Source organism: Pezoporus flaviventris, unplaced genomic scaffold (assembly GCF_033815535.1).
Source record: "Pezoporus flaviventris isolate CSIRO_AGI_PZ_B2104156 unplaced genomic scaffold, CSIRO_AGI_Pfla_v1 ptg000002l, whole genome shotgun sequence".
NCBI lineage: Eukaryota > Metazoa > Chordata > Aves > Psittaciformes > Psittacidae > Pezoporus > Pezoporus flaviventris.
This window is the reverse complement of record NW_026892550.1, coordinates 65,973,921-65,999,132: the sequence shown is the minus strand read 5'-3', so window position 1 is coordinate 65,999,132 and position 25,212 is coordinate 65,973,921. Positions and strand designations below refer to the sequence as shown.

General features: G+C 38.1%; 1 long non-coding RNA gene across 1 annotated transcript; it reads left to right on the top strand.

Annotated features, from left to right (window-relative positions):
• Positions 1-21,892: 21,892 nt before the first annotated feature.
• Positions 21,893-24,880, top strand: LOC133275705 (uncharacterized). Its single transcript, XR_009745662.1, has 2 exons — positions 21,893-21,992; positions 24,667-24,880. It is a non-coding gene; the product is annotated as an uncharacterized LOC133275705 (long non-coding RNA).
• Positions 24,881-25,212: the final 332 nt, after the last annotated feature.

The following is a 25,212-nucleotide window of genomic DNA, read 5'->3' as shown; positions in this document are numbered from 1 at the left end:
GAAGTACAAAAACCTGACTCTTGTCTTAAGCTGTACTGCCTTGTCTACAGCTCACCCATTAGTAAAGGCCTGTGCCTTAACACATTAGCATAACCTTTCCTTGTATTGTAGGTCAGAAAAAACTCCCATTTAAAATCACCCTCATTTGTCAAGACAATTTCTCTTTTGACATCACCCAGAAGGTAGTTGTTCTTATTGCTGTAACTCTACTATTTTTGCTAGAAACAGATTATGGGAGCAGCATCCGTGGTCTTCAGCATAATTGCTCCCCTTCTGCCTTGCTACTAATCTTGATTTTTTGAGTGTGTCACTTAAAATGAATCTCCGGCTCTTCTCTCAGGTGTGAATCCCACATAGGAGTCTCCTCAGTGACAATCATTACTATATATCAGACAACACTAATAAAACTGATAATGAATGTTTTTATACTCCTTGCTATCTCTCCTGCAAGTCTTAGATTTATGTATATCCTTAATTAGGTTTTATGTTAATGCTGTAGGGCTTCAAAAGTAGGATGACTGCAACATTGACTAACATCAGCTGTTGCTGGTAATAAGTGGCCAGAAAGTTAATTTTTTAGTGTATCTAGTTACGTGTATGTAACTCTGAAATTAACTAGTATTAAACATAGTGGCAAAAAAACTTCCCAAAGAACTTCTGTATAGATGGGATTTATGAAAATAATCTGTAGGTATTAATAGTCCATATGTTCATATTCCCCATTAGGAAAAAATTAGAAATTTATGTGCTACATAACTGACAGTTTTTGACATCTGTTTTTTGAATGTTGTCACAGTTTAAGTGCTTAAACCATGACATACATTTATGTCACTATTAAAATGGCTTCAATAAATTCTGACTTGGTTATCAGGTAAATTATGATCCATTGATCTTCCTTCAGTCATTCTTATGTTTTGTTAGAGTTATAATATTGTAAAAAAAAATTAAAAATTAGAAAACATACAAGTCAAACTGTTATTCTAAGAAATCTCTCAAATTTATACTGCTTATGGTTTTTAATTATATTTAGAACTGTATTTTAATTAATGAACTGTATTTGTTATCAGATGCATGTTTATTTATTGCTGATGAAATCAGCACACATATGCATAACAAAGCTGTGAGGGAAAATCTGTAAAGCTGGTCATACAAAGGATTTTTATCTCTGCCTCTACCAAGATAGCTAAGTCAAGCCTGATTAAAAGCATGAATACATGCAGTGTACAATGCAGACTAATACAGCCACAGACTTTTGACTTTGGTGGGACCGGCGTGCACTAGCACCAGGTTATACAGCAGTACATAAACAGGAGTGTCAATGGTTCGCAGAGATCCCTCTCAAATATTTGCATTTCAACCAAGTTTTCTATCAAAATAAAACTTCCAGTAGCTTGCAAAGATCAGTGGCTAGAGTAGAAAAGGTCCTGGTGTTCATTTTTTCCCAGTGGCAGTTTCACATGACTTAGTTTTTCGATCTGGTACAGCTAAAGCCTCCTCCTTATTCAGTATTTGAAAATGTCTGCATACCGCTTGTTTCAGTCACAAATGTAATATTCTTTTCAGCACATCTGTACTACCATCTACTGGAAAGGTGAGTAACTATGTATCAGCAATCACTGTTTCTATCTGCTACTGAACCCACACTACAAATTAAAAAAATAAAAGATGAACCTTACATTTCCCCCACAAAAAATTGCACCTTAGTGTGTACTTTCTGTTCTACTGACACCAGAAATCTCTCACTGGTAATCTTTTGCAGAGATCAGGTTGAACTAAGGCTGGATAGTTTTCATGAGGGTATATTTCAGTCAGAAGTGAGATATTCTTTATCATTTTCTTAGATAAGGTATTGCACATCAACAGTTTCCTTTCAGCTTCTAAGATAAACAGAGTGAGGACAGCAAGTACTCTGTGTGTGTGTGTGTGTGTGTGTGTGTGTGTACAATTACAGTTCTCAAACAAGGGAGTCAGAAAATGCAAAGGAGCATGGAGGAGGCAGGTACTGTGCACGCTGCTTTTATGCTTCTGGACTCCAGATCTCGTCACATTTTCTCATGGTTCTGTTATGCCATTCTAAGATATCTTCAAACAGCTCTGCCAAGACTGGTGAGTTATATTCTTTTTTTGCAAGATGAAGAAACATCTTCTGAAGTAAGATTAGATTACTCTTTATGTATATACACACACATAACAGTCTGTGTTTTTCGCTAACCAGCTGTGCATACACACACACACACAAATGCAAACACAGGAGGAGGTTTGCAAATAGTACAGCTGGATACCATCAAGGGAATATGAAAGCACTCTCTAGCTGCCATGTTATCAGCCTCCTAGACAATTACATCATTTCTGCAACTAGCCACACACACACACACATAGTTACCTACTTCTCAGCAATTAAGTAACATTTGATACTGATTGCAGACTTTTCCATTTTTATTCTTCAAAACCATGCACAGGCAGATGCAGGGAGGGATGTGCAGGAGTATAAAATGAGTGCACATGAATGAAAAGCAGAGGATGGCAGCAGTGTTATTAGTCTCTGGATATGAGGAAATGACTGTTCTTTATACAACTATTTAAAACTGTATTTAGAATACTGCGCAGGAATTATTTTAAAGAAGGTCATTGTGTTGTTCTTTGGCACATCAAGGACAGCTAAAATAATGATCATTTGTTCAAATAACATTTAGATAAGGAACTATTAATGATGTATACTCTTATTAGCATACATCATTTCAGCACATGTAAAGTAATGAAAAGTATTGCAAATAAAACTTTAAAAAGTGTATTTGATACACTAGACCAAGCCTGTAACAACTGTCACGTAGTTTTCCTTTGTCCTTTTGCCGTCTACCAGTGATGGCAAGAAGGAACCCTGCCTTTCATTAGGGAGCCATGTAAGACCCATTGTGATCATCAGAAATCAGTCTAGCAGTTAATTTTGTGTATCTAAAAGCAGTAATAACTTCCTTTCAATAACACGGCATGCAGCCTTTGTAAGAGATGTACAGTGAATGCTTTCCACAAAGGTACCTTCATGACATCAGGGCAGATAGTGAATAATGCCCCCAGTCTCAAAAAAAACAAAAACAAAAAAAATCTCATTAAAAAAGAAAATTGAAAGGAAAAATGAAACAAGCTAACGAAACATATTTCCATATTTTACACACTTTGAGTGACCCTTGCTGGATTTTCATCTAGTCTGGCTTTTCACCTAGTCTGCAGTGTTCCACCACAGTGAGCGCACAACACTTCATGGTGATTAACACACTTCAGTGTTTCATAGCTGTCCTTCAGCTTTTAACCTCATTACCTCATGTTTCTGTTCAGTCTTCATCAGTATGAGTTCTTTCTGTGCCTAATCCAAGACTTAAGAACCTTCTCTGATGATAAGCAGAACATAGATGGCCATTCATCCCTTTCTTCCTTTTTATCTTCTCAGCTGACACCTACCCCTGATTGCTTTGAATTTGTCCTTCATGTTTTCCTTTCTCCAAACTGTATTTTACCTTTCTCATTTCAGTGGCTGCTTTCTGATACAGTTGCATGTTCTCTCTTCCTTTAATATACTTAAAATTAACGGCTCTGTAATTTTTAAATCCTGTAAGCTATTTTTTTTTAATATCATTTTGCTCGATTGGCATGTTTTGTTCCCATGCTAGTCATTCATCTTAGAAAATGTTGTAACAATCTTTACTTGCTAAAATTCAGCTACCTTTACCTTTTGCCAGTTTTTATCATAAATATCCTATATTCCCTAAGGTTACAGATACCGAATTTACTTGCAACAGTATTCACAAATGTAATACTGTTCCAACTGATAAATATTTCTAATACTGTCATTTTTCTTTGACTGAATTATCTGTGCAGGATATGACTTAAAAGTATGATTTTTTTTTTTTTTTCCCCTGATGTGGTCTAGGAAAATGAACTCTCTTTCAAGACTCAACTCTGCCCTAAGGCCTACAGAATTCTAGCTGTTAATCATGTTGAGGAAAGTGATGGGCTGTAACAGTAATTGCCTTCTTTATTTCCTTTTTCTAATTAAACTCTCCATTACCCTCTCTCTAAATGAAAAAAAAAAAAAATCCCCAACAACATATAATTAATAGTTATATCAGTTCTTGCCTTTATTTACTTCAATATTGTAGCTATATTTCTTATCTATCCATCTACCGCACCTTTTAAGACTATAAGGCTGCTGGGAGACCAAGGTTTGCTTTCTCCTTCCTTGTTTGTACAGTGAGCACAAGCGTTCTCTAAACCTGAGGGAGGCTGTTGAATACTGCTATCAAATAAAGGAAACATCTTTTCACTAGCTCACTGCTGTCAGACTAAAAACTACTCTACTTTCCCCCCTTTTTTAATGTTATGATAGAGGAAGAGTAGAGGGAAGGGAAGAAAAGGGAAGGGGAAGAACTTACCTGTTTTATTTCAGGCTAAAATACATGTCTAGGCATACTTGGGCTGGTTGTATCTGTTTAATCTAAATCATTTGACAAGACAAATTGTTTGGCTGATCTGCACAAGGGTTTGTAGAGGAATGAACTGAACTGCTGTCTAAGAACAGGTTTAATTTCTCTGTGAAATTCCAATATATATGTAAATTTCAACATACTCATTTCCACCATGTAAATGGAAACATGTACACAGAAACATGCACTTTCCAATATTCTGACAGCAATTTGGGGCTATCCTTCAAATTGTTCACAGATATTTTTGACAGCAACTTCCAGACCCATGTATATCAGATGAAGTTTTGCCCTAATATGGGAAGGTATTAATGTAGCAATGTAAGCATTGGTAAAAACCTATCATGTTCAGAGCACTTCTTCCTTCAGGCGTAAGTATAAAGTACACCACCACCATAACCAGCATGTTCCACCCCTAGAAAAGCAGCAACACAAAAAAACAACAATTCTCCCCCTCTCTCCGCTACCCCCCCCTCCCATCCCCAGCTTAAAGCCTGTTAAATTCTCAAATGTGGTTATGCTCTCTAGTTGAGCAGGGGCCCAGCAGGAGAAACAGTAGGAAAACAACACCCTACACCCACTCCTGGGCTGCTGCTGAATTCATGAATATTGCAGACATTTAAGCTTGATGAAAAAGAGAGTGAAAAAAATCAAATAAAAGCACTGAGGAGGAAAAATAGTTCTCTCAGTCATTCACAGTGGGAGGAGAAAAATATAGAGGAAGTGAAGAGAGGTCCTTTTAGACTGAAGAACATTTGAGATTGGAATGACATGAGTTTGCTCTGTCATTATTAAAATTCATTGTTTTTTAAACTAGCACATTTTTACAGCTGTTTTTTTTTCTTTTTTTTTTTTTTTTTTTTGAGCCAGGCATGTAAAAAATGGGGTAAGCTTTAAATTACCTATTCCTGAAAGTTAAATCAATCCTATTTATTGTTCTTTACGTGGCAGGTGTGAGTGAATGAGTGAGTGAGTGAGTGGATCTGAGAGCGAAGAGTGCCACCATCAGGACGACTGGCCAAATAGAAGCAAGTTTTGCGAAGGTTGGTTTCTCCCTCCTCTCCCAACTTCACAGTTGCAAAAATACTCTCCCAGATTCTCTCATCTAATCCTACCTGAGCAACCAGATAAAGTTGATTGATGGAGTTATTTATAGGAGGTGGAGATTTTTCTGAAGCCTCATACTTCTGTTACTCTCCAGGTGTCAGAGCACATGCAGCTGTTTGAGGTTTCACATTTTTCTGCTTATGGTCCGTATTGTCTTTCAAGTCTTTCACTCAATGGCAACTAAACCATAGAATCATAATGATAGAATCATAGAATATTTTGGCTTGGAAGGGACGTTAAAGCTTATCTGGTTCCAACCCCCTTGCCATGGGCAGGGACATGTTCCACTAGCCCAGGTTGCTTCAAGCCCCGTCCAGTCTGACCTTGAACACTGCCAGGGATGGGGCAGCCACAGCTTCTCTGGGCAACCTGTACCAGTGTCTCATCACTATCACAGTAGAGAACCTCTTTCTAATACCTATTCTAAACCTTCCCCTGTCATCTTAAATCAAAATCAATCTTGGTTTGGTTTTGGTTTGTTTTTTTAAAACCTTTTTATAGCCTTTGGACACAGCTTCTTTGGTTTCATTTATTGATTAGAAGAAGTAACTGTTCCTTTATTTAGTCTTGGTAGAGTTTAAAGAGTGCATGTTAAAAACCACCTTAACCTCTGAGTTAACAATGTATTGCAAGATCTCAACAAACTCAGCAGTCTCATTCTTCACATTGCATTCATACTGGGACTTCCCAAACTCAGAGGCATTCAAACATGTTTTCCTTTCATGAAATAAAAAAATAGCCAATTAAATAAGTGGATTTCATTAAAAAGTTCATTAAAAGTGAAGCATACTGTAACAAGCTGAGTAACAAACTATATCTTGCCTTGGGCAACAAGCAGAATTTATTTACTTTTTGTCCCTTCATCTTCCAACCCTCTCATGTCAGACTGTGATGGATGAAAAGAGTTTCCACACCAAAATCTGAATTCTCAGCACATTGCTGACAGCTGGTGTCATTCCAAATTAGAGATAGGCTATTACTAGGGATCAGTTTATTCCATAAATTTAGTCTTTTTGATTACTTGCAAATTATTTGTAAATTGGGTTTGATTCTTCATGGGCATTTTTTTTGCAACTGATTTTTGTTTGAATACTGTTTGTGTGGAGAAATATTAATCGTGTGCTAAATTTGTTTATCCCTGTATGTGATTTTTTTTTTTAGATAACTCTTTTAAGTATTTTCATTCTAAACAAAAGAGGTTAATTTCTACTTAGCATTTATTCACAAACATGTTTTTTGAGATTTTTTTTGTGTGAAAAATTTAAATTATGACAGAGAGATCTTCAATATGAACCATTCAACAAGTCTTCGTGGGCAAGGATACTCAGCTCTGCCTCTGTAAGAACATTCCTGCAAATAAAACCTGTCAATCAAATGCTTTATGACGGGACAGTAGAGAAAGGTCACTGGCCACAGCAAGCACTACAGTAAAAGCACATTTACTTTGCAAGAACATATTAAAAAAAAAAAAATTATGCTTCATTTGTGTAATTCTAATTCAGTGATTTCTTTTGCTTTATCAGTTTCTTTCCCATTTGTTAACTCACTAGACATGACCTGGCAGTTATCAGTGAAAGAGAAATTAAAGGATATGTAAAAACAAATTAGCACACCTGCTTCTTGTTTATATCATTCCATTCTGATGTGAAGTAGATTGTGTCTTTCCTTTTTTTCTTTTTTTATTGGCAACAAATAGAGATCATTTAAAGAAACACATAAGCAGTAAGAATCTTCACATTATCTTTTTATAACTTGCTTATTATTCATTCCCTGTCTCCTCTTGGCTCCTTTTCTAAGAAGCAGGATTCCCTCAAATTTGATTTTATATTCTGAATTTCATGCTGCTTATTTCTGACAAAAAAAAAAAAGACAGAGTTAAGAGAAAGACTGAACCAAACTGTGTTGTTCTCTGCTGCTTAGATGATTATATACAGAAAAAGAACATTGCTGCCTTGCTGCCGTGCCATGGAAATGAACTTGATCATCTGAAAAACTTTGGTAGGGAGGAGAGACTTCCCTCTACTTTCTGCATAACGCTGGAACCAGTTCTTTTTCTTACTTACAGTAAGATATTCTGTTCAGCAGAGTCTTTAAATGCTTAAATACTGTCTTTACTTCCTATTTATCACAGCACAGAATTGCTAATCATCATCGCTGATCATGTTCATTAGGAAAAATTAGTCCCAGAATAAATCCTTACTCTTCAGTATTTTAGTATAAAATTATAAAGCTTTGGAATATTTTTGTCTCTCTCTCTTCCCACCCCTGCCCCCCCTGCCCCCTTCAGTTAGATCTAGAATCAAAAAAGCCATTCTCTATATCTAGCTCACCAGGGATAAAAGATATCAAAAACCTCAGGAGACTTCTGTCTCATAGGAAGTGACAGGTCTGTATCAAACATGAATTCTATTTAAAATAGACTTTAGTTTGTGGAGAACTCATAAGCACGTCTCTAATCAAAATGGAGTAATTGCTACACCAAAGCAGCATTCATACAGAATATACATTTCAATGCAGCTGAGCTTGAGAGGGAAGATTAAAATGATTTCAGGAAGGGATATGCATGATTCAACACTGAGTAAAGGAATAATCTTTAGAGAACACAGAAGAGTGGCTCTTCTCAGAAGTATAATTTCTGCTGCATGCAAAATGCATTAACATGAGAAAAGTGTTGTGATAAGGTTCCATAATACTGAAGCTTCATTTGTTTGTTCTGATGCTCTTTGTGTGACATTAGTATTTATTGCCTTACTGATTTGCACTGTGTCAATATGCATGCATCATTCTGGGGCTTCCAGAAATTACATTGCTCCTTTCATTTTTCAGGTGCCATGACGTTAGCTGGATTTGTGCTGCCTTCTTTTGAGGCTGACAAATTCAGCAATGATAAAGGCACCCTCCTCTTTCAGTGTATATCCAAAATGTCTTTCTTAATTAAAAATTATCTATCATTCTAAAGGTACTTACAACACTGATGTAGTTTTTCATCCCTGTGAAAACTGCACCCCTTACAACACCCCACTGATAGAGAAATACTACTGTTATTTTCATTTTAGAGATGCAGAATCACAGTAGACAGGCAAAATGACTTCTCCAAGGTTATACGGTAAGTCTATAGCAAAGCATGGAATTATCTGAGATTTCAAAGCTGTAGGCTAGTACAACAACTATTGGACCAAATGCTTGCTGTCTTTTCAAGAACATACTGTATCCTAAATAGAGAAGTAACACAAATCCTTAGAGGAAAGAAAACTGATCCTAAAGCACACATTTCAAATCTGTATATAACATTATGACTACCATACAATTTTCCCAGTACATTTCTAAAGCTTTAACTGTATCAAGTATCAGACAAGCTTAGATTCTGCTTCCAGTCTTCCTATCCCCCCCAAAAAATCCAAACACAGCAAGCCTCCAGCAAAGTAGAAAATTACCAGAGTTTTCAAAGCTTTCGGCTAGTATTACAGCTATTGGAGTAAATATTCAGCATCTTTTCAAACCTCCTGAGCAGAGAAGTGATAATAAACTGCTGCAAATTTGAAAGCAAGCAAGACTGTTGTTTGATTACTTCACTACACAGTAAGTAGAAACATTAAAGCATGAAATTTTCGTATCTTTTTTAAACGGTGATTGATGAGAATTTGAGGTAGGAAAATCAGAAAAAGAAGGGGAAATAATCTTACATGATGTCTATTTCTGTTCTCTGTTTTGCTCATCTCTGTTTAAAGAGAAAAAAAAACTTCAACTTAATGTTACTACATAAAGGTGATACAAGTTCTTAAATTATAATCCCTTAATACATTTTTTAGTATTTCAGTTTGTCGAAGCAGACTCATTCTTAAAAATGCAGCTGAAGTCTCCATCAATCTAAAATACAGGCAATAAAAACCTTTTTTCCAGCAGTTTTATAAATGGAAAAGGAATAGAACAAGCAAGTGGAAACATGTGCTTTAATGCAGGTTGGGTACGACTTGCAAAAGTCATGTAACACACCCTGTGACAGGCCAGTTTTATTTCTTCTTCAATTTAGTGGAAGAACTTGTGTCCTCCATTTTAGCATGAATGGTATTGAAATAATGAAAGATTGGTAAGCTGGAAACAAGAAAAAGAAGGTGGATAAAATGCACAGGTCTCTTTCAGACCTTAGGATGGCTGTAACATAAGTGGCAGAAAAAGAAGAAACAAAACCAGAGAACAATCATTATGATACTGATGTTTACAGACCAATTCAGAGACAGTCTAGCTTTGGGCCTCCTTCTTTCTCAGATCTTAGACAGTCACATTTTTTAGTGTGGCAGTCACATTTGCACATCAAGGTAAAATGTTTGCTTTACACATTTAGTTCACTACTACATTTTATTGATGTTCGTGTTTTAGTGAAATTCTTAACATTATGTTAATGTAGATCTATACAAGAGCCTATCCTTTAAAAAAAAGAAGAGATATGTGAGTAGAGAGTGTTCTAGGATGTTTATACTGGCTGTTTCTGCAAAGAAAGTAATACAAAACTACCTCAGTATTCGTAGAAAACAAAAATTGTTGGCAATTTGGCAGTGGTATTTAACTCTGCTGCTAAACTCTACTGACATCTCCCTAGAGTGTCCCTCCCTGCACACTTGCTCAATGAATGCATAATTATTTACATCAGAATGAGATTCGCTTTACTGTCCTACGCTGAAATTATCTATCAGGGAACTTCCCTAAAGAATATTACACAGGAAGTCAGTCTCCATGATCAACGTAGCCTTGCCTGGCTTTATAGTAATTTAATCAAACTTGATTTTAAAGATGACAGAGAAACCCTCCAGGACAGCCACTGTACTGCAGAGCACTCCTTAGGAGTACTGGAAAATACTAAGGAGTGCTCGGGAAATCATAGAATCATAGAATAGGTAGGGCTGGAAAGGACCTTAAGATCATCTAGGTACAACCCCCCTGCCATGGGGAGGGACACCTCACACTAAACAATGTCACCCAATGTCACCCACCTCGAACACCGCCAGGGATGGAGCACTCACAACTTCCCTGGGCAACGCATTCCAGTGCCCCACTACCCTCACAGGAAAGAACATTTTGCTTATATCCAGTCTAAACTTTCCCTGCTTAAGTTTTAACCCATTACTCCTTGTCCTATCACTACAGTCCCTAATGAAGAGTCCCTCCCCATCATCCCTACAGCCCCCTTCAGATACTGGAAGGCTGCTATGAGGTCTCCACACAGCCTTCTCTTCTCCAGCCTGAACAGCCCCAACTTCCTCAGCCCGTCTTCATATGGGAGGTGTTCCAGTCCACTGATCATCCTCGTGGCCCTCCTCTGGACTTGTTCCAACAGCTCCATGTCCGTTTTATGTTGAGGACACCAGAACTGCACACAATACTCCAGGTGAGGTCTCACAAGAGCAGAGTAGAGGGGCAGGATCACCTCCCTTGACCTGCTGGTCACGCTCCTTTTGATGCAGCCCAGGATACAGTTGGCTTTCTGGGCTTTGAGCACACACTGCTGCCTCATGTTAAGTTTCTCATTAAGCAATGCCATTGTTCAAGTCCCTGCTACACTCAGTCAGGTAGATTGCTTTGAAATTGTAACGTCCACTGTGGTGGTTTGGCCCTGGCTGGACACCAGGTGCCCACCAAAGCTGCTCCATCACTTCTCAGCTGATGGAAGGAGAGAAAGTGAAACAAAAATCTCACGGGCCTAGATGAGGACCAGGAGAGAACACTCACCAATCACCGTTATAAGCAGAATAGAGTTGGGGAAATGAGCTTAATTTATTACCAGTTAAATCAGAATAGAATAATAAGAAATAAATCCAAATCTTAAAAACACCTTCCCCACACCCCCTCCTTCTTCCTCGGCTTAACTTTACTCCTGATTTCCTCTACCTACTGCCCCCAGCAGCACAGGGGACAGGGACTGGGGCTTGTGGTCAGGTCATCACACATTATTTGTGCTGCCCCTTCCTCCTCAGGGGAGGACTCCTCACACTCTTCCTCTGCTCCAGTGTGGAGTCCACAGGAGACAGTCCTCCATGAACTTCTGAGTGTGAGTCTTTTCCACAGGCTGCAGCTCTTCACAAACTGCTCCAGCATAGGTCCACCGTGGGGTCATAAGCCCTGCCCCAGCTCAAGCTTCCCACAGGATGTATGTTTCAACCAAAACAAATATATTATCCCAGCGGCACTGCCACCATTGCTGATGGGCTCAGCCTTGGCCAGCAGAAGGTCCATCTTGGAACCAGTTCACATTGGCTCTATTGGGCATAAGGGAAGCTTCTAGCAGCTTCTCACAGAAGCCAGCCCTGTAGTCCCTGCCAGTAACAAAATCTTGCCATGCAAACCCACTACACTCACATTGCAAGGAAGTGTTTTCATCACAGTTGAGTACAGCATTGAGCACTTTTTTTCTGTCTGCAGAAGCAAAGTAGTATCTATGAGTAGGTGAATGGTTGACAGCCTTGTGCAGGAGACAGCTAACCATCCAGAACTGCTGCCTGTATTACACAGACTAACCATGGACTTAATGCTCAAGTGCCATGGAAATCACCATGAACCTTTCTTTTTTCCTTTCTGTCTTAAATAATTTTTTCTTGAGACCTCTAATTCACACTGTGTACAACCTAAACTTCCTAACAGAGAACTAGATAGCAACCAGAATTCAAACACTGGAATAGTGAGAAATTTTTTGGAGCTTCTTTCTTACAGGACCACCATCAAGAGTAAAATACACACCTTTTCTCCCTTCATCCGTTCCATTCACTTCTAAATTGGTTCAGGCAGCTAAGTGATATGGATAACTGCATCCATACAAAACATCTTTTATAAACACTTTCTTTGCTACAGAACTTCAGGCTGTCACAGATAAAAGTTGTGGATCTCAAATCCTCAATACAATCACCTGAATAAACAACAGAAATTCATTTAACTTTGTTGTCTTTTTTGTTGTGGTGTGTTGTTAATAGGGTGTTTTTCAAGTGTGACTTGGATTTTCAACTTCAGAAAGCAGCTGTAAAGAATTTCAGGAGGAATATCAATATTATGGCCCAAGACTAGAACTTTGTTATCACTTTTTGTAGGTCTGCCGTAAGTTAAAAGCAAAGGTTGAGTTTCAGGTTGTAGCAGCATATCAGAAAGATTTGAACTATGCTTCTCTGGTACTCCAAGTGAGTTTCAGGCACATCACAGGTAGTTAAAACCTTGATTATTGCTTCAGGACAGATGACTCCTTCAACAAGTTGAGTCCCTAAACCTGTTGCAAGGCACTGTATGTCTTCTGAGTCTCTTATTGAAAAAGCTATTTTCACTGAGGTAAGATCAGTTTTGCTAATAACAGACTCCAAGCGACTGCACTCAGCTGGGTAATGCTACATATAATTGAAACTATATTCTTCCTTTCAGTTTTCCTCATGGCAGCAAAGACATACCTCATCACTGTAATTAAGTCATTATAAATATACATTGATTATTCTGAAACCTGTGGTCTGATATAAAATCCTAACATTACTGTGCTTGAAAACATCACTTTGACATATTACTTACTATTACAGTATTGTACTTCAACAAGATAGTAAACTGTTCACTATAGTACTTTCAAGGGAATGAGGGAAGGGAAGAGATATCAAAACAAAAACTTGGTACTATATCCTCTACTATTGATTTTAGTAAAATGGTTTAGTGCTCTCTGCAAATGGCTAAAATAGTCCCCTGCTTTGTTTTGTCTGTGAGAGTCAGACTTCCTCTAAACTACCAATGTTAAATCTACAACACTATTTAAATAGTTTGCAATCCAGCCCTATTTAGAAAAGTTCTTCTGTGGATTGACAGAAGCTGGGAGATGTAAAATGCACAGATGCGAATAGCTAGCAACAAAATTAATAGTGTAGGTGAATTTATAGTATGTATCATATCATTATATATCTAGGATTTCTGTGTTTCATCTGAAGGTGTTGGCAAGCTCTTACTATCTTAACATAAACTGGCTGAGAAAAACTTCCTTCTTTCTGATAGCTAGTGAACAAATCAGTTCTGCTTCTTCTAATTTCCATAATCCAGCCTTACTTATTTTGCAACCTTATTTTCCATTTTCTTGGCAACAAGACACATGAAAATTAACCACCTCTAAGAAGAAGGCCCAGAGCCTCAGTGCTGGGCAATACTGAAGAGACAAACTTTAAGGATTAAGGTTGTTCTCAGTAAGACTGTTCTTTCTGTCCAGTCTGACTCTCACTTCAGAGTCCTCAACTCACTACAAAGTTGGTGATTTAGCTTTTATATTGTGCCGTATGTATTAGCATGCAACTGCTTCATAACTTTGCAGTTTCACCTGTCAGTTACTTTCAGTTACCTAAAACAACACAGTCCATTAAAAACACAAATTTATCACTTATATTAATTTGCTTTCAAAGTATATCATATCGAACAGAAAATCTAGTGTACTATCAAAGAGCCCACTGTACTGTCCAGTTACCATTATCTATTAGTAGCTGTTTGGCAGTAGCATTTTTGTTTATCTGAACTGTACCATGAGTTAATTTTGCTCTTCTTCAGATTTGTGAAAACTTGTTACCTACAAGTAGAGTGTAAATGTTCCTCAGGAGGATGCACTGGGTCACCTGCTGGGAAGTCGGTAATGTGTGATTTTGAAAGTGGCTAGATCTCTTAGTGTTACTTGATGTCATTCTGTCATCATCCAGGGGAGAAAGCAGGCTAGCTGGTTGCTTGGCTTCAGCTCTGTGAAATAACTCTTGACAAGGAGACATACAGAAGTGAAGACTGTATGTTTTAGACCTTTTAGACCTCCACTCACACAACAGTAGCTTGACTTGGTTTTTCTTCCTTCTCTTCTCTATCCTCTGCTAGAACCAATCACCTCAGGAATTGCTCGGGACATGAGCCCCTTCTACCATGCTGGCTATCAGAAGTGGTTGGCCATTTGATAAGCAGAGCCACATATGTTAGGGTCAAAGGAAGGATGTAGTCCAGTATAGCAGAAATCTTAGTATGTTCAGTCCTGTGTAGATTTCAAGAAGTACAGGAAGGGACAGCTGTAGCTTTATTTAGCTCAGCCTTGCAAAACTCCAGTGATAGGAAGCCTACAACTCTTTGGGGCAATGTGGTCTCCCACAGCTTGGGCGGGGGGGGTGGCTGTATTACTCTCGTAGTAATGAAGGTTTTCCTAATACCAAGCCAAAACATTCCAAGCTAAAACTTGTAGCTATTGTCCCTCATTTTACAGTTGAACTCAATGATCTTAAAGATCTTTTTCAATTGATGTGAATTTATGATTTTACTATCTGCTGCTAGTATTTATCACCTGCAGTTTCTACAAGTTAAGTATTTGGGGCTAATCCCTGATCCCTGCCCTCTGCAGATTTTTTTTTTCCATGTTTGTTGGTGGTTTCAACAGCTTCTGATCAAGCCTATATACACATTTTACTATAACTGTTGTGGTAATTTGGACTCGGCAAATTTGAATAGCAGCATTAAAGGTAATTCAGTGAACCATGTCTGGTTATAATGCTGGCTTTGGTTTGCAGCAAAGGAGCAGCATAGTGCTGGATTCCAAAATGAGTTTCAGACCATACATTTTGCAGATCAGTAGAGGATGACTGATACCTCTAAACATTATCATTTTTTCACTTAATATACAATTTACAGTGAGGGCTAAAAAAAACCCAAAACAAACAAACAAAAAGTTAAATACATTCCTAACCAGGTAATTCCACAACAGTAGTATAATCATATGCTTTTAAAGCCAATCATTATTGTACCTAAATGCTAGGACAAAGATTGCTTAAAATGCTCTTTATAAAGGAGGAGGGTTAGTTTTTGGCTTCAGCTGAGGGACAGGCAAAGGCACACTTAAGCACCAAAAGACTGGAGTGTAATGTACCAAAACAGTGTGACCTTAATTCTAATGATGAATTTAATCCATAGCAATATCTAAAGGACATGTACATTTAGTTCTTTGATCCAGAATACTACTTTTTTTTTTTTTTTTCCCAGTACTTGACATCTATTTAAAAGTGCTAGTCTAGAGTTAACTTTGAATTTCTGACTTTTTAATCCACTATCTGCAGTAATAGCAGTGATATAATGTTAACTTTGAAGTTGATCAAAATTGGACAATTCTTTTGAATTAGGATACAGCATCCTTAACCAGATCATTTACATCTTTGGTACTACTCCACAGAACTGAAGATGGTGACATCTTTGTAGCTAAAGAGCAGGGACAAGAATCGTCAGAGAACTACACAGCTAGCTTAGAAGAACTGGGATTGATAAGGTTTTAAGAACGATATTGATGTTCTTAAATTAGTATGAATATTGAGAGAAGTTAATTTAATACAGTAGAATTGCATCCGTACAACTGAACACTGTATCTTATCTCCAGACTTTCTGGAACTCTGGATCCTCGTTCAGACAAACCTGACGCTTTCATCCTTCAAACATAAATTAATTGAATACCATAGAATTCTTACGGGAAGAAATAGTAACCTTTGTTTCTTTAGCATGGATAGAAAACTTTCACTTTACTTTTTGTAGAAGTGCTGTAAAAAAATTGTAAAACATTTGTAACAAATATTTCATCTGAATAAACTGCTACTACTATCCCTGTATATGACCAAGCAAGCTGCTGGCTTGTTTTGCATTCTCCTGAGCTCTTGCAAACCATCTCAGTGGTGATTTATATTTTCAGTCCACTAAAGGCACATAATTTCTGAAACTCATTGAAATCCTTCAGGTTAAAGGGTGCTGCGTAAATCTAGTAAGCTTTAAAATATTTTTTTCCCTGTCAATGAATGCACACATAGTTTCAGACATCAAGCAGAGATTGCACTGGGAATTTTGCAATAGTGATGGAATATTGTCACTAGCATCACAGTGGTTATTGAATAATACGCATACTAAGGAAGACAGCTGAGACCAGACGTGACCTCAAAGTGAAATTCCAATCAGTTCATTGCACTCTTTCTGGGAACAGGAGAGATCCCATTATTTTGATCTGTACTGTCATTTGCAATACAAGCATACCCTTCAGTGAACCCTTCTAAGGCTGTTTATACTTACAGATTAAGATTCACGGTCTACTTTCCTTTGCAGCCCATTTATGGAGTATCTGCTGCATGTGCAAGTCTTTATGCTTTTTATTGAACTATATGCACTTCCATTTCTTTTTTTTTTTTGGCTAAACTAATCATGAATTGATAAGGGCTCCTACTGCAGTAGAAGAAACAGCCATGCTCTTTGTAAAGTTCAGCCACAGAAGGATGAAGAGGGAAAAAAATATAAAAAAGAATTTGCTAAATAGTTTCTAATAATTTCTGTGCTTTCTGAAAACTCTGCACTTCTTGAAAGCCGAAGAAATGTCAATATATTCATTCCTGTCTTTGTGAAGAAAATGGTAAGCTTCATTCAACAAATCCATTTTCTTTCTCTTCCTTCCCCCATGAAAATAAACATTATCTGTTCAGCTTAAACAAGATGTGTCTATTCTCTTAGAAAGATGCCTAAGGAAATCTTCGGTTCCTAATCTAATTTTCCCCCTCTTTCCACAGCAGATAGGCACCTTCAAAAGTTATAAGAAAGTGCTTTAAACTCTTATTTTAGAAGAGACATATTCAGCCATTGTGGGGATGTGTGTAGGTAGCTGCAAGATTCTGCTTCCTGGAAAATGTTCAGTATTGCTATCAGACCTTGTAATATTATATTTTTTAGCAGAAATAAATTAGTTGATGTGATCAACTCAAAACAGTTGATCTCTGTTTACCACAGGTTCTCAGACTACATGTTGTCCTTCTGTTAACTTGTCACAGAGTGGAGGTGCTTATTATATAGTATCTTAATGCTGAAACCACCTCCAAATACAAGAGCTGGATTGACATCATTCCTCTGTCTGAGACTTCTTAATCCTGTTTATCCCATTTATCCGGAGTCTCAATTATGCTGAGCTATAACACAGAGGGAAGCATCCCGCCTTTATTTTTGCTGAAGTCAGTCCATTTTACTTAATTCAAAACTTGGCAAGCAAAGATTACCAGCACTAGCATGGCTGTGTAACCACTAAGAGTTGTCTTGATACCTAGTCCTTCCTTGAATTATATCTTATTTATTCACATAAAGTCTACTTCATGTAAAAATACATGAAGCCGCTGAATTTAGGTCTCTCATGAAAACTTCATCATGAGCAGGAGCTACATCTCAAAGTGGCACCGTCTAATTTGTGCAGCTTACACAGGTGTCATCCAGGCATTCTGGAATTCAGAATTATACCACCAGATTATTCTCTCCTTCAAGTGTTAATTCACTAACACGATCTTTCTAGGTATCATTGATTCAGGATTTCCCTGTTAGGCTGTGATTTTTTATGAAGATAAAAAGGAAAAAAAGAAAAAAAATCCCAACGTAATGTTATACTGAGCACAGAACTTGTCTTATCACACTCCTTTACAGCTCTTGGGAAACAGCCTAGCCTTTTTTGTTGTTGTTTCTGTCACTGGAGCTGCCATTTTTTTAACTCACAGTACTAGACCTGTACAGTCCCCCGTGTGGTTGTGAACTGGGAGTAAAAACCTATAGTTGTACACTGGCAGTGCCTATTTTATGCAGGAATAGATGAAACCAACAAGTTTATATATAAACCTCTAAATTTATTTCACAAAAAAAAAAAAAGCTTTTACAGTTTTAACCTTTTATATTTCATTTGGTAGTCACTGAAATGAATTGCATTGTTTCAAAATGGTCCTAAATCCTGAGCTGCCATCACCAGTCTTAATTTATCTTAATTTATCCATACTATTAGTATGGATAAACAGTCTTAATTTATCCATACCATCAGTAATATGAGAAGAGAGAAAAAAAAAATTTAAAATAATGGAAGGAAGGATACTTTGCAGTGGTAAGGCTTCAAGAAGACAAAGGCAATTAGTTTCTTACTCTCACTACTCAGTCAACAATTTGCAGCCTGGAGGAGTGAGAAGCCAGTCACTGAATAGTATGTCAACACATGTATCTTATCTTTTATTGTGGCATTATCCCACTGGTTTTCTGTTCTCAGAAGTGGACTGGCTACTGAAACTTATCATTATATGAAAATTATAATGATTTAATAACAATAGCTTAATTCCAAGTTTTTTTTCTGTTTAATTGGTTATTTTTCCTGCAAATCTATAAGCAATGCCAAATTGGCAGTGCTCAGTTTTCACTTGTAACATGGGGGGTTTTAAGTGCCTTTATTTTTTTCTGCAAAAAATGCGTTCTCAACACTTCTCTCTTAGCTTTTGGAATTAGAGGGCTTTTTAAACACAGATAACACAGAGGCAGACCCCTTCCCACATATTGACAAGATAAATTAAGGATTATTTGGAATATTTTCTTTGTTTTTTTGTTTTTTACAAAGTAGTAACGAAATTAAGGAAAGCTGACTTCCCAGGTCTCTCTTTGAAGTCTGTGAGCGTTTATACTTGCCTCGAATGTGCCAACGTCCCCTCCCCTAAAATCTACCTTGGAATGACAGGCCACTTTGAGAGCTGAGTGGAAAGCTTCCCTACTGAGGCTAACTGTGGCACCTTTATGATGTCCTCAGAAGCACTGTCAGAGGAAAAACAGTTAGGTCACTGAAGGAATTGGGCCTTCAGGCAACCCTGACAGTAGTGGCACTCACTGTAGTGGCTGCCACGGATGATGAATGCAGCGAACACAGGTGAATGCTTAAACTTTAAAGCAAATGGGTGTAAAAATCCCATCAAGTATGCTATTTTTGTGGAATGCAGACCCAACAGAGTATTTTTTGATTGTCTTAAAGCAGCTGGGCTATCTGCACAAACAGCATCAACAGTTGGAAACTCCCAGATTTTAATCCCACTTTACACTCAAATTCTGTCTACTATCATCATAGGCTATTCACATTGCTTACTGTACTTAAATTCTTATTTCCCAAAAGAAGCAGAAGGTTATTTAATGAAGAGAAATTTACATCTGAATCAATTGCCTCAGGAGCAGCATATCGAGGGAAGACATATTGACAGATTATCATGTCACACAGCAACAGTGCACATTTTAAACGCAGTAGTGGTCCAGCTTGGTGGCCCCTGGCTCCCCCTACATTTCCCAAGACAGTGTTAAATGCTCCCCCGTTTCCCTGTGAACTGTGGCTTCTCTCTAACAGTGGGACCATCCAGTCAGTCCATGCAGCAGCAGGGAGGGAGAGCAAAGTCAGCATGCTTGGAGAACGCAAGTGACTTTGGCCAGTGCCCGCTTTTGTCCCTGACAGTATTGCCTCTGCTGTGAGAGATTAGCTTCTTCAGACAGTAGGACTGCAAGGTTCTCAGGCCTGAAAAGCTACCAAAATGGAGTGTTTGGCCTTGATGGTCTCAGAATATTATTTTTTAACAAAAGTTATAAATTGAACTTCAGCAAACAGTCTTAGTGAATAAACAGTGCAGCTGATGCTATAGTCTTTGATTAGAAGAGGTCTTACAGTTTATTTCTCCAGAATGCCAGCTAACACATAACTCGAGGTCTGCACCATTGACATCTTGCCTTTTTATTCCTATTTTCTCTGTTTCTTTTCATCTGCTGACTGCTGTTCCCATTCATACTGGCCTACGCCTTGGAAAGTGTTTTCATTACTGAATCGGAGAGGCAAGAGAATTCAGATGCCTTCTTCAGAGCATAACAAGATTAGGAGTCATGAGACTGTTACCTCTGTTCATTGTTTGCATTAATTTAGACTTAGTAACGATGAAAATCCCTTTTCCCTGTTCAGTTACTAGATTCCTAAAGCTGTCAGCCTGTCCTGGTCAGAAACAGAATTTCAGTAAAATCCCCTGTGAATGACTGCAAGAAATGCTCCTAAGCCAACTTACTGTCATTAAACATTAGTAAAGAAGATTCGGGTTAAAACACCGTGAATTGGCCACCACTTCATTTAATTAACACTGACTCTGAAAGCACAATAAAAATTTTAGTGCTTTTTTTTAATCACTCTGTATTCCAGTTGCACTGATTCTAAAGCTTATATGATTATAATCATCGTGCTTAAAGTAAAAGGATTTTTCCCATGCCTTCCATTCCTTAAATTGTTTTTAGATTTCCCAAGGGATATATATTGTGTAAAATTACGATAAAAAAGATTTTAAGACAATTATGTTTCTTTAGTTGGAAGCTGAAGTTAATGTTTTTGAAGGCTTCATTCCTAAGAGCCCTGGTAAAAACAGAAGCCATGATGCCCCTCCTTTATTTCTAAGTCAATCAACTGCCAAAAACAAGGCAGAAAGGCTAGCCTATCTTTGTGAACCACAAGTCAATTTTTCACTTAATATATCTGCTTTGGGTTGACTAGAAGATGTCTATAACAGAACATTAACAAACACTGTAATTTGCCGGGGTCAGACAGGTCTGTTGCTTTGTGACTCTGAGCCCTCTTAAATTATGCTATCAGCTTTCAAAACCTTATTAGGTTTAACCCATTTCGGCGCCACTGGCTTCTCGGAATCACCAATACACCTCTAATCAGAAAACCACAGAGAGCCAATCTGCTGCTATCAGAAACCTCAGTACAATTTTGTGTATTAATATTTCAGAAAGCATGTAGGAACACATGCTCCCTCATGAGCATTACAATGAGGCAAGCTACAGTAACAGCAGAGCTTGATCACCAGTAAATCTGGCCATAGAAACTTACTGCTATCTCTTGTCTGGCTGTGGAGTTGGTAACCAAAGATGGGAAAATGAAATGGGTTATTGGGCTTATGATTAATAAATTCCCATAACTGTCAAACAAGACAACACACAGAAGTTGCATCTCTTACAGGAACAGAAAATACCTAAAACAATGTCTAAGGGCTAAAATTTTTGCACCATTACCCTACGGCTGAAGTTACAGACATTTTGTTTTCTCTTACGCTTATTTCTGATGAAAAGTCACTCAGTATTCTTTAAGTATTTCTCCAACAAGCAGCTGTGCATCCTCGGTGTGGATCAGGCAAGTACTGTCCTGAATACAGAAGCCACTGGAGAGAAAACAGAATGGTTTTCCAGTGGTGAGAAACAAGTCATCTAGCTTCCCTTCTGTTTGAAAAGTCTGCATTTAAACTCAGTGAACAGGAACGCAAGACCTCTTTGCTGGAGGATGTCTTTTTCTGTGAATCCACAGATGAGCAAGCTTTTGCTCATGGTGGGGCAGGGGCAGGGCCGACGGGGGACATGGGACTGGCACCAAGAAGGGGCAACGAGCAACGGGTGACGACGACGCCCGAGCTCTCCTTCTCCTTCCGGTGGTAAAAGAGCTTCCTACGGCACTGCCTCCCGCAGCTGTGCTGGGGCACGACACGCCGGGGGCCGAGCGCTGCTCTTCTCCGCCCTGCGGCTGCTGGAGGAGGCAAAGGGGAGGGGAGGAGCGGACTTAGGTGGGTACTGCGTTGCAGGCGGGCGAGGGACGCAGCGAGTTAGTGCGGCGGACCTCGGGAAGGGTCGCCTCTGTCCATTATCCGCCTCAGTCCGCCAGGTGTGGTGCCGGGCGGGAAGAGCGGGGCTGCCCTGCGTCCCGGTCCTCGTGTGAAGGAAGTGTTAAATCTAAAGCTGCCGAACTTCCAGCTCTGCTAATTTAAAGTAAAATGAAAGTTGCTGGGAGTGCTGACTGTCTTGGGAGGACTTACAGGACTATATATATAGGAAGACCTGTATTAAAAAAAAACCTTTCTCAACAACATGAAATGCATGTATTTCACCGACTTACGATACCTTGTGAGGTGTTTTTCTTGTGGAGTTGTTGGTGGAGATACCAACTTTTATTTGGCCCAGCTTTGTCTTGCTTGGAAATCATCTCTCTGAAAGCTTCAAAATTAAGAAGTAAATCTAAACTATGAAAACATTCTTGCATTAGAAAAAAAAATACTTACATGCATGTTTTGGAGGGCCTGTATAATGCTTTTTTGTGTTTACCAGTCTGTTGTCACATGCACTTTTTTTGCACTAGGCTGCAGAAGTTAACGACAGTTTGGGTTGCTGTTACGAAATCAGCTTAAAGGGCCCTTCAGGACTCTCCCAGCTCTTCAGGTTTTAATTGTTGGTTGGTTGGGGGTTGTTTTAACTGCCTCCAGGCTAGTGCACAGAACATACTTTTGTTCTGTGAGGCTTTTCTAAATAGGCTGTGAAACGAAAACTGAGTTTTAGACAGAAGCATACAAGTTGGACTTCATAAATTATAGAGACATACAGACAAACCCCAAAATTAGTAAAGCTGCTATTTACATTGCACTCTAAAACCTTAGCAGTTTAAACCAAGTTGTCCTGACTCTGGGGAATCCAAATTTGAGATGTCACCAAAAGTAGCTAAAGTGTATGAAGCCAACAAAGTTCTGCTTGCATTCCCCCCCCCATGTTGGTGTTGATGTTATTTTTAAAGGGATTGTCCTGGGCAGATCAGAAATATGTGCGGTATGGTAAGGTCAAAGCTTCATGGTGTCACATCATAAGATTAAGCTATCTGCTGGAGCAGGAGATGCTCAACCAGATCAAAACCTAGATTTATTTATTTATATTTTAGTACTCTTCTAGATCTCCCAAATTTTTCAGACACACTCGTCTTTACCAGAAGTGACTTCCTTTGTGCTTTTGTATCCTGTTTTACCTCTGTCTTTGTGCCATGGTAATGTGATTTGCTTTCTCTTTGACTTAAACCTTTTCTACTTTGTATGATGTATTAATAATATTAGCAAGACCAAGAGATTTACCCTGGTCTAGTAAAATAGCTGGGAAGCTGAACACTTCATGCAGGATGAGGGAGAACTCTAGTTCTCAGTAATATTTCTTAGAAGAGTTCCCTAACATATATTAAGATATTGCATAATAGGTAGTACTTGCACTTCTCTGCTTTTAAAAGCAAGTGGCTAAAACTACTGAGTGATCTCAACAGACAAAATCTCCTTCAGAACTAGACTAAGTTGATCCATTTTGATCAATTGATAATCTTCTGGTGATTTTTAGAGCCTTCTTCACCTTCTGATTGGTATTTTTATCAGGAAAGATAATTCATTTCCCTTCCTAGAGGTAAGCACTGTCTTTGACTTTACCCAGGGCAGCAGGAACTAATGTGGAGGCAGCCTAAGGAGACCACAAGCATCACAGGCTGGAATATAGAGAAAATAAGTTATATCATATGCCCTTTTTCCTTGAGCACATAGGTGAAATGATTGCTATTGACTGAGCAAAATCAGGTTTGTCCATCTCTGCTCAAAGACTGAAGAATGCAAAGAGTAAATTGTTGCACATGTAGCAAACTTGCACCAAGTTCTGTTTTGTACTGCCCATGATCTATTTTTTATAACTCTCCGTCAGAGAAAAAGAAATTGAGAATTAAACTTATTGCAAAGAATTTTGAAGAGGAGTTCTTAGGATTTAATACTTATTAGATATTTATTGATCCATTCAGCACTTAGTTTGAGAGTGGCTGAAGGAGGAAGCTTTTAGGGACTAGTTTATAATGTCAAAATGCAAAACTCATAGAGTAATAACATCAGGAAGAAAAAGCAGCTGTGTCTGTTAGTAACTAACATGGTATTCCTACACTTTTGTCAGTTACAAGGAAAAAAGTTTATAAACACAGAAAAGGAGCTTACCTGAATAGATGTCCTAATTTGGGGGTAATAACCAGTGTCTATTTAGTGGTGTTTTTTGTGTGTGTGTTTGTTTATTTTCTTTTTTTAATCTATTTTGAGGAACAAAAGTACTTGATAAAACAGTTTTGAGAAACTTTTGTTAAACAAAGAGTCTAAGTAACCTCTAGGAATTGAGTAAGAAAGCTGAGCAGAGGGAACCGGCTTGAACATTTAAGGAGTTTGGAAATGGTTTTCTTATTGCTAATAGCACATTTAAAACATAGAGTTGTATCTTCTAGTGCCATCCTCTGATGAATTAGACAAGTAAGATTCTGTAAAGTAGAAGAGAAAGTTAATCTTTAATTCCACAATTATTCTACAGCATTATGAAGATAGCCATCTTAATGCCAATCTGACAAGAGAAAGAGATAAAGCTGTCTTATGGTATTGTGATTATATTTTTTTTTTCCTCTAGAGTGATACTGGAGCAGGGCTAGTGGACTGTATCTTCTGCTGAACAAAGCTGAACCACCTTCTAATCTCTTCTGCATAGATTCTTATGACAAGATTATGGAAATCCCCAGCTCATCCAGTTGTCCAAGGCTGGATCATAAAAATTCTCAAGCACACGAGCTGTGATTATAGTCATGGGACTCATTTCTTCTGTGAGTAATCCTAATACAAGCAAGTAAACCATTTTTTTAATATTACTCTTTTTTTTTTAATTTATTTTTTTTTTTTTTTACCCACCTAAACAGCCTGATCCTGTTTTCTGTAGTGGGACTATTGGCATGAATATGGATTAAAAGATCAGCAAAATAATGAAATGTATGAAGTCTCCCTTGTTTTCTAGACAAAGTTCTACATGTCAAATTAATATCTTTGGAGAAATTCATGTCTGTTTCTAATCTGATCAATGTAACTAAAATAATCTTTTTTTATGGTGTAGACTACTGGGGACGCCTTCCAGGAAAGGTCTTCCACATACCCCCTCTCCTTTTGTGTAACTTAAAAGGTTTTGAAGTAGCAATTAA